This window comes from Hippocampus zosterae, chromosome 4 (assembly GCF_025434085.1).
Source record: "Hippocampus zosterae strain Florida chromosome 4, ASM2543408v3, whole genome shotgun sequence".
Taxonomy (NCBI): domain Eukaryota; kingdom Metazoa; phylum Chordata; class Actinopteri; order Syngnathiformes; family Syngnathidae; genus Hippocampus; species Hippocampus zosterae.
Genome location: NC_067454.1, coordinates 630,063 through 640,278, shown reverse-complemented (window position 1 = coordinate 640,278; position 10,216 = coordinate 630,063). Strand labels below are relative to the sequence as shown.

Here is a 10,216-nt window from a genome sequence, read left to right as displayed (position 1 = left end):
AAGCACATGAAATGAATATTTTGGGCAGAGTTGGCGTGCTCCACTTGTGTTATTTGACTGCGCCAATCTGAAATTGTTGAACAAGTGCATCTGTGTTCATATCGTCCCAGTGTGGGACAAACAAAGGATATCTTATCTTATCTTATCTTATATTACTTCCCAAAAAATCACCAGTGTTTCATGACAGTCCATTTGGGTCTCGCTGATAATCCAAAATCCATTTGGGGGTGAAAGCTACTTCAAAGCTTCCGGTACACGTATATGATTCATGACACGACGGCATAATTCTGAGTTGGCATTTGGAGTTGCTCGGACTTTTTGCTTTGCTTTCCAAATGAAGAGGAGGCGCGCCCCCGAAATTGCATCAACCCTTTGCCACAATCCTAATCAGTCATTTCCATATCCACTATTATATAAGTGTCACTGACCATTCATGTAGTCATTGTTTGACCCCCCCCCCCTTTCCCCCTTCAACCCCCACCGCCTTCCTCGTCCTCCTCCTCCGAGCATATGAATATGACCCGCGCCCCCGCCTTATCCTCCCCTCCTATTATGCGTGTGCACTTCCGAGTGCAATCCGATCGACGTGATGACACTCTCGTGCACGCGCGCGCAGCCGTGTGAACCTGGCGTGCACGCGCGCGCGTGTGTGTCTTTTAAGAAAAATGATATTGTTGTGCACGCAAAAAGAGGAGCGAGAGGGACAGAGAAAGAAAGGAAGGAAGAAAGGAAGGTCGTCATTAGGCACCCACCACCATCATCGTCATCATCATCATGATATCATCCCTCCACAAAGCCCCCCATTCATCCATTCATTCCGGGCCCGGCGCGTGCACGTCTGCATAATTGCATTATTGAGCATGGAAGCCGAGCTCCCCAACACACGAACTCCGTCCTCGTGCGCCGTGTATAACCCCCCCCCCCCCGCGCCTCCTCTCCCTCTTTTTGGGGGGGTCTTAAATTAAACAAAAGTTGCTTGCCGAAGTGTTCTTTCTAAAATCAAAGTCAGCAAGACGATGCGGCGTCGTTGTCACGAATCCCAAAGAAGCTCTTCGACTTGGGTTGCCGATTGTGATTAGGAACGTGGGAGAAGGTGGAGATGTCAGAGGGGAGGAGCCTTTGCGTTTGGCGTTTGTGTCAGTGCGTGCACGCGCGCGCGCGTCGGCGAGCCGCTTTATTTACACGAATGCGCCGCAAGGTTACAGTGCACGCACACGCACACGCTCGTCGGCGTGCTCGCTCGCAGGCGCGCGCGCGCACACGCTCGTCATCTGGAGCGCTCGGGGACTTGTTTAAGCGCACGAGAACGCGCCACACGCACGCCCCCCACACTCTTCTTGTTCTTCTTCGTCTTCTTTCTCGTCTTCGAGGCCGTCAAAGGTAAGCAATTCCACTTTCACTCTTGTTGTTGTTTTTTTTTTCCAAGGGAATTTTGCTGCTTTGCGCGGCGGCGTGGAAACATAAAACACGAGACGTGTGCACGAGCGCAGGATAATTTGGATTAGTTAACCCCCCCCCCCCCTCAAGAAAAAAGAATACTGAAGGTAAAAAAAAAAGTGGATTTTTTCAGTCGCGCTGCTTTTTTTTCCCGTTCGTCCACGCGGATGCTTTCCGGTTGCTGACGAACGCGGAGGCTTGATCCGCGGGACACGCGGAGCGAGGACGGAAGGGGAGAGAGAAAGAAGAGAGGGAGGGACGGACGGTGGGAGTGGAGAGAGCGAGTGGAGGGGGGGGGGGGGGCGTGAGGGGGGAGGAGGTTCACAAGGACAAGATTCCCACGTCAGGTCGGGATGCGCGCGTGGAGCGTCGAGGCTCTCTAACAGGTCCCACGCGCACTTTTCCCCCCCCTCCGTCTGCGTGCACGCGGCAGGAATTTGCTCCAAAAAGGTAAGGGAACACACTCTTTGGGGGCTTTTTTTGGGGGGGGGGGCAGTAAGGTGAGCGCGATACACGTGAAACGAATCACGCAGTAATTAGAGCGCAGATGGAAGTGGATTTATTTTTGCACGCGTCTCGTGCGGGACTCTTGCAAATGTAGTTTTTTTTTCTTTTCTTTTCTTTCCAACGCGGCCGAACTTGCGCGCGCGGCGTCCTCGTCGCCACATTGCGGGAAGAAAGTTGCCAAAAGATGAGACGGAGCTCGAAAGCGGCAGGACAACCGCAAAGTCTGCCATTTTCGCGGCTGCGGCTCGTTTGACGTGATGGGGCGCGGAGCAGATGTCACGACGAGCGCGGGTCGGCCGGGCACGGGGGGGGGGGGGGGCTTCCGCGAAAGCTTGACGGTGGCCAGAAAGTTGGAGCGGAGAGTAGAGGGGGGGGGGGGGGTGATGTTGTCTTCTCCTTGATCGCTTCCAACCTTCGAGTGCACTTTGACGCCTTTCAACCATAATCGAGTCGTTTTCCGATGACACTTTGGAAAGGGGGGGGGGGCGACACGGCAGTCTTGTAATCCCATTACAAGTGGGCACGGGTGTGTGTGTGTGTGTGCGCGCTCTGAACCCGAGGTCATGTGACTTGAACCTGCCATCTGCACTTTCGGGGTTCCAAATTATTAGGAGTGGCGGCCATGTTGTGTGTGTCCGTGTGTGTGTGTGAATGTCATTTGCTTGATGAGGCCTCGCCGTCGCCATTTTATGAAATTAGGATTTAAAAAGGAGCTTGAAAGCGTAGTTGTGCTTCAGGTGGGCATCCCACTCGCACGCGCACCCCCCCCCCCCCCCCCCCACACGCCCTTTCGGGGATTACAGGAAGTGAGCGTTTGCGCCACCTGTCAATCACTGGCATCTGACGCCATTGTCTTCGCGCGCCACGCAACGGCAATTACATTTGCGTGTCGTGGCCCCCCCCCCCCCCCCCCACTCCAAGCCTTACTAGCGGGGGCAAGGGGGGGCATTAATTCATGCAGTCACCATCACGACAACCATGTCTTGCTCACCTGTCCGATGTTGGCAGGAGAGATTCCAGTGTGAGTGCGTGTTACAGTAGCCCCCCCCCACGCCCTCCCCCCCTAAAAAAAAAAAAACGCAGGCACACATACTGACGGCAAACGGCGACTGCCGTGCTCCCGCGGCGTCGTGTTCGCCGTGTAGCGGCGTGACCTCAAACTCCCGAGGTCACAAACCACACACACACACACACACACACACACACACACAAAGTTAGCGCACACAATTAAGCATTGAAATGAAGTCGTCGTCGTCAATCGGTGATTTCTGGTCGTAGTTTTGCGCGCGAGTTTGCGATGGAGCGCGCACTGAGACTTGAACTAAATGCAAACTCTTCAATTAAACACGACGTTAGTCAGACGAGTGTTGCTATGCTTTGTGTTTACTTTTCGACTAAGTTTGACAAACACACACACACACACTCGATTCAGCATGCCAGGTTATTTGATTCTTTATATTTTACCGTCTTACAGTTTGCCGTCTTCTCCCAGCTCAACTTTTCACACTCACTTGAAATGAACACACACATTTTAAATATTAACACACACACGCACACCTGCCTAGCTATTTGACTCCACAAATCCATTTCAAGATGGAAATGAGACATGTTTTTCTTTTTTTTTTTTGATGCGGTGCCTCAAGCCAATTGAGTTTTCGAGCCCATGCGACACACACACACGCTTGAATTAAAAACACACACCCAATTGACTGGTCATTATCGGAAGCCGTGCCTCGCTCGAGTTACCGCTTTGCCACCGTCGTTATCGGCAGCTCCGCTTTCACGATGCGTCGCTTGATGTCGTTTGGGCTTTTCTGACAAGAGGCGCACGCACACACACACACACACACACACACACACTTGAAAGAATGGCAATTGTCATTTTTTGGGATGATGTCGTTGAACGGGCGCAGACGCGGTCGCCGCCATGAATAGAAAGGTAACGATCTGTCACCGCTCTCCGCGCGTCCAAATAAAGTCGAGCAGAACCAGACGGAGCTCTGGTGTACAGAATTAAAAATGCAGAATTGATCAGCGACGACGACAAATAATAAGCATTGATCCAGGTGCTGTTTTTCATATTGCATCGAGGGTAAAAAAAAAAAAAATGCTGTGTGTTAAAGTGGGGCCTGCTGGTTCCGGAACATCGTGTGTGTGTGTGTGTGTGTGTGTGCGTGTGTCACATGAATGGTGATGATGATGAGGAGGAGGATGAAGACTTGCCGAATGTGTGATGATGTCGTCATGTCTCCTAATGGTATAAATGTGTCACTCTTGAGTGTGTGTGTGTGGAGGGGGGGGGGGCGTCCTTGGCGGGTGTTTCCGACGTCAAATTTGATGCCTGCGTAAAAAAAATGTTGTATGGAGCCGATTTAGCATTTTAACGGATGGCAGGAAGTGGGGACAGAAAATGTCACATTGAACTCGATGATATGTAATTATTGATCAACCATTTTATTTCTTGTAATATCCTCTTCAGTTACACGCTATTCTAATAATATCAGCGTTTGTCATGCCCAATAGTGCAAGTAGAAATTGTGTTTGGGGGGGGGGGGGGGGGCACATGGGTGCCTGAACTAAAAGGTGACTTGACTCTAATGTTGGGGTGCAAATGGAGCGTTTTTTTTTTGAAGGGGTTGCAAGATGAAGGATGAGTGGAGTGTTTTGTTGGGGGGCTGCAGTGGGGGGGGGGGGGGGGATTCTAATGTGGGTCCAAATGGGGCTCATCAAAGTCGATGCCTGAATTAAATGTGTGGCACAGAGAATTATGACGCTGCGGAGTGGGTGAGGGGTCATCTGGCAGGGGTGCAGGATTCGAGATTAGTTTGTCAATGTTTGTGTGTGTGGGGGGGGGGGGGTCAAATTTGATGCCTGAATGAAAAAAAAGCAAGTGCCGGACAGAAACAGATTTGAGGAGCGTGTGTGTCTCTTTGGGAAGTGGGTGCAGTGTCCAGAATGAGGTGTGTGTGTGTGTGTGTGTGTGTGTGTGTTGTGGGGGTGGGGGTTAGTTTGTCAAATGTGATGCCTGAATTTCATGAAAAAGGAAGTAAAGTGAGAGACTCTCATGCCGAGAATGTTTTTGGAAGGCAGCAAAAAATTCGAGAGGAGTGCGCGTGTATTAAAGTGGGAGTTGGGGGGTCGGGGGGGTTCGTGCCACATTTTTTTTTTAAAAAAAAGAAAAAAAGAGACTTGACTCTCATGCTGTGGCTCAGAATTGCGAGGGGGGGTGAGTGTGTGTATCGGGGGTGTGAGTTGTGCCGGGGTCACAGCACATTTGTTCCCTGGGGAAAAAAAATGGTGGTATAGAAAGAGACTTGACTGGAATGGCAGTCCGGGGGGGCGGGGGGGGGGGGGGTATTGGGACACACGTGCCTGCGTGACGTTCTCTGAGTCCATTTCATCAAGAACTTGATTTTGTTTGATATCGTTTGAAATGGTCACTCATCCGTTCCATCGCGTGTGTGTTCCAGGAGGAGCGTTTTTAAAGTTCCTCGCGGTGCAGGCGGGGGGCGAGCAAGTGCGACAATTAAAAAAAAAAACCTCTTAATTATTCTTCTTCTTTTTGTTTGCTCGGCTTCGCTCTTCTTCTGTTTGTTGTTCTTTTCCCCCAAAGTTCATTTGGGATTTTGGGATGTCAAGAGCCGCCCCCCCCCCCCTCCATCTCCACCCCTTGCCTGCTTTGATGTGCCTGTTTTCCGCCATGTCATTCCCGGAGACAACAGCTTAGCGGCCGTCAATCAGGCAGCCACTGTTTAGCATTCACACGCTCGCAACAGGAGAAAGTGTGTGCGTGTGTGTGAGCGTGCAAGCGTGCAAGCATGCACGAGAGTAGAGTTTCCTATCCCTGACACAATTCACACGCAGTCACAGGACGGCTCAGGAAGCGCAGGCGCAGGCTGCCGCCACCAAAGCAAAACGTCAAGGCAGTCAAAGAAGATGGAGGAGATGCTCTTCATGGCCTCAAAGATGCTCTTCATGGCGATGGTCTTCACAGGCCGAGGGAGCGGAGGAGGCGCAGCTTCCACGAGCATCTCATCCTTGTTCTCCTCCTTCCATCCCTCCACGTCCCTCCTCCGCCATCATCTCCGTCTCTTCCTCGCCATTCGCCCTCGTGAAGGAGGAGGAGAAGGAAGCTCCCTTTTAGATCCATCTTGCCTTTAGTCCCTCCTCCTGCGTCCTGTTGAGTTTCTTCCTTCTCTCCACGGACACGTTGCTCAATCTTGTCCTGGGCTTCTTGGGTCTCTTCGTCCTCATCGTTCTCTTTGTGACCCTTCACCTCCTCCCTCCTCTGCTTCAGCGCCTGAGCTGTCTGCCCTCAACCTCCTCTCCCTTGTCCTCAGGAACTGGAACAGGAATCCTCACCCTCATCCTCGTGGCCCTCTTCCCTTCTGGTGAGCACCCATCTTCTCCTCCACCTCCTTTTAGGGTTTCTCCTCGTCCTGCAGGAAGCCCCCTTTTCTTTCTTGGCCTCCTCCCCCCCCTCATCGTGGTTCCCTTGCTCCCCTCTTCCTCTTGCGGGAGGTGGGGCACGTTTCCTCCACCTGCTCTCTCCCCGTATTGCTCATGAAACGCCAGCGACTCCGCTTCCCCTCATGAAAAAAGCGCCTTCTCTCGAGAAGGAGCAGCACTTAAAATGATTGTGACACCCGTCCACCCCCTGGCCCCTCCCCTACTTGCTCCTCCTCAGAGGCAGCGGTCAGGGTCAAGCGATATTCTGCGGATCTTTTTTTGGTCTGGAATTGCCTTCAAAATCCTGACGGTGTCAGACATGTGGCCCATGGGCCAGAACCGGCCCGCCAGGGGCTCCAATCGGGCCCGTGAGGGAAGAATAGAAAATGCACTTTTTCCACAAAAAGTAACCGTTGTTTTTTGGGGGGGTATTTTGTCCACTGGGGGGGCGCACTGACGACCCCTTAAACATCCCTGTGAAATGTGGCTGCTCCTCAGGATTTGATGCAAAAATTGTGCACTCTTTTTGTTCGAAAATTTCAGAGTCCTGGGCAATAATAAATGGCAACATTTTTAATTATTATTTATGTATTTTTTTGGAAGTGGGAGGGGCTGGGGTTCCAACATTGCTGCAAGGAACCCATGTCAGGAACTTCCTTTTTGGACAATCTTGTTTGGACTCCCCAGCCTTATTTTGCATCACTTGTTGGACACCTCAACCCTTTTCTTTGCTACAAACACGATCTATGAAACCCTTGAAAGCAACCTAACCCCCCCCCCCCCCCCACACACACCCCCCCACACACACACACACACACATACAGGATCCACTAAAAGCACGCGGCTGCCGCGCGCTCATCGGAGCTTACAAATGTGATGTGAAAGCGTTTACATTCCGCGCCAGGTCTGGCGGGTTAAAAGCACAATAGCGGGATATTCTCCCGCCCGGGGGGGGCGCGCCGGCTGGTTTGTGTGTGTGTGTGTGTGTGTGTGACTTGTTCCGCCGCTTATCCAGCCCAGTTGTATTTTCTTTGACAATACCTCGATCGGAATTTTCCTTCGTCACTTTACGTTGGGGATGGACTGATGGAGGAGATGGGGGGGAGGGGGGGGGGGCTTGTATCGATGACACGCTGTCGGCTTGTTCCTGTGAAAGACAGCTGCTTCGTCGTCTTCTTCCTGTCTTTGCGCTCACACTTTGTCCCATTTGCAGCGTTAAAAAAAAAAAAGAAAAAAAAAAGTTGCGGCTCAGCTAATTGATTCAACTGCGCCGTGTAAAATGTTACGGCGCTAAAAGTAGCGGAAGCCCGCACCGCTACGCCCCCCCACCCCCGACAATGACACGTGTGGAAAGTGGATTTTAATCGTTTACGATCAACAATTTTCTTAATTAATCGAAAGCGTCGTAAATATCGGGAGCGCCGGCTAATGTCGTCGTTAAAATAAGAGACGCAAAGATGAGCCCGAAAGGAGACCTTTGTCAAGGTGGAAAGCGAAAAGGGGGACAAAAAATTGTGACGGGACGTTCGGCTCGGAGCTGACTCGCTGCCAGTGGGGCCGTTTTCGTCATTTGGACTCTTCCGTCGCCAGCTTTGGCATTCTGCGACAATGAAAGCGGCGACCCGACGGAAAGAAAGAATCCGTTGCTTTCACCAAAAGGGGGATGCTTTCCAACCCAAAAAGAGAAGAAGACGAGATTTTGCGGCGTGGCCTGAAAATCAATTGATCAAGTCGAACGATGAATTGGAGATGAATTGTTGTTCTTGTTTCTTGTAGAATATTGTCTTTGATGACAATATGTCAACACAAAGACGACCAAATGAAAGATTAGAGATTTTTCTTTCTTTCTGTTTTTCTAATCGGCATTAGTACATAGGCCGCTTTCACCCAAACCTTTTTGTGAAAAGTGATATTTAATGCACGACGGTGACTTTTCGGCAAAGAAATGTTTTACTATTGTGGCGCTGCCAACATCTGAACAGTCCTTTCCTTCTCTATCATTTATTCACCCGTGTAACGATTTGATTTGTGACAAATATTGCCAACTATGTGCATGCTATTTATTATTAGTAGTAGTCGTATTTATGAGTGTGTGCGCACATACAGTATGTGCCATGTGTGTGTGTGTGTGTGCGTGTTATTTCATCACTTCCAATTCTAAATTTAAATAATGTCAGTCATCTTTCTTTCTTTTGTGACACTGCTTGTTGTCGATTTAAGGTGACAAAGACTTTCATTAATGGCAAGCTGCTTATGATGGTGGCATTAAGGGTCGGCCATGTTTTAGGATTTGAGACTTTGTGATGTGGCGATCTCACCCAAAAGAGATCCGATGCTTCTGTCGGCTGGCCATATCTTTGTTTTTTTTTTTCTGTCCTGTCTTGGGAAAGAAATAAAAAAAAAAACGTCATTGACGGCAACTGTCGTCAATGGCGCGCAGTGTTATGACTGATCAACTTCTGATAATGATGATTATTCTTGTTGTTGTCGTAGTACACAAATGGTCAGGACACGAGTTGAGGCCATCTTCCGAGCACGCCGCTAACAAACGCTAAACGCTGCGTACGTGCGCATGCTAGCGAGTGAGCGCGTCACTCTGGCCGGCTGCGCGGGAGTGTATCGGGTGTCAGAGTGGATCTCGGGTGGCACTTAGCGGGTCAGCCGGGCCTCCAGAAGCTCAAGTGAGCGCCGGCCCCTCTGGGGCGCCACCCGACTTTCGCCACCTCATCCCTGCGTCCGTGTGTCCGCTCGGATTCTGTCATCCCTTCATCCCGCACTCGTCCACTTTCACCATCTTCCTTTCTTTTCACTGCGCCACATCTGTTGCACAAATGCAAAGCGTTGACTTGCGCAGACAAATGAACATTTGAAATGCGTACGATGCCTAAAAGAATGGAAGAGTAAGGTTGCGCAATATGACCTTCGAGTGGAAAATGGGACAAATGTTTTCTTTGAGAAATAATTTTCTATGATGATCTGACTTGGGAAATAAAATGTGAATCATGTCAAATAGCTCAAAGAATTCAACTTACCCGTATTTAAGACAAAGCACTTTCATTTGTATTTTTTAGGTCGGATTTTAAGGACCGAAACAATTATTTCGTCAGATGAATTAAAATGTGAAGAGGAAAAATGATCTTGTATTTGTTTTCATATAAATGTTTCAGTAAATATTTGCTATGAACCAACATTTGAAATTAGTTCTTAAAAATGGATTCATTGTCATTGAATATTTCCGGAGGGCCCATCAAACGAGCGCGAGAGGATTCCAAGACTATTTGGAGTTCAAATTCAAAGTGGTTTGGATGACGGAATTGTGAACGAATGAATGAATGAATCGTTTTGAATTTGTGCCATGAACCAGCGACAGCCTTGCTATTTTCTTAAGCGCAGCAAATGGAGGAATCGTTTCAGGAATCGATGTTTTAAAATATATAAATGTAACATTTGCAATCATAAGAATGGGAAGGAAATGACGTTGATGTTTTTTCCTCGTCCCTCCCCCCCACTCCTCCCCCATTTCCATGAATTAACAATGACCGAATTCATTTAAAAAATGAATGAATCCATATTGTTGGGTTCCATCTTTGAAGTGACTTGATGAAGAAGGACCCGACTGGGTGGCGCAAAATGAATGAAAGACAAATGACGGAGGAAATCCATCCGAACGGGGAGCAAAAGTTGAGTATGGCGGGAATTTGGTTCGTGCAAAGTCCCCAGCGGAGGCGAGCGCAGGCCCGGCTCGCACGTTGCTCCAACTCGCCGACGAGCCGCTCGTGACTCCTCGCGCGGGAATCGTCGCGACTTTTGAGCACGCCGGAGC

At 49.9% G+C, this 10,216-nt stretch overlaps 1 protein-coding gene across 3 annotated transcripts in view; it reads left to right on the top strand.

The window, feature by feature from the left end:
* Positions 1 to 1,107: 1,107 nt before the first annotated feature.
* Positions 1,108 to 10,216, top strand: part of znf536 (zinc finger protein 536) — a 156,360-nt gene continuing 147,251 nt past the window's right edge. The window contains exons 1-2 of one of the 3 annotated variants that reach the window (XM_052062615.1): positions 1,754 to 1,887; positions 6,285 to 6,335. The gene's annotated coding sequence lies outside the window, so the exon portion shown is untranslated. Of the gene's footprint in view, positions 1,381 to 1,753; positions 1,888 to 6,284; positions 6,336 to 10,216 lie in introns of those variants that run through there. The other 2 variants (XM_052062616.1, XM_052062614.1) reach the window with 2 other exon arrangements.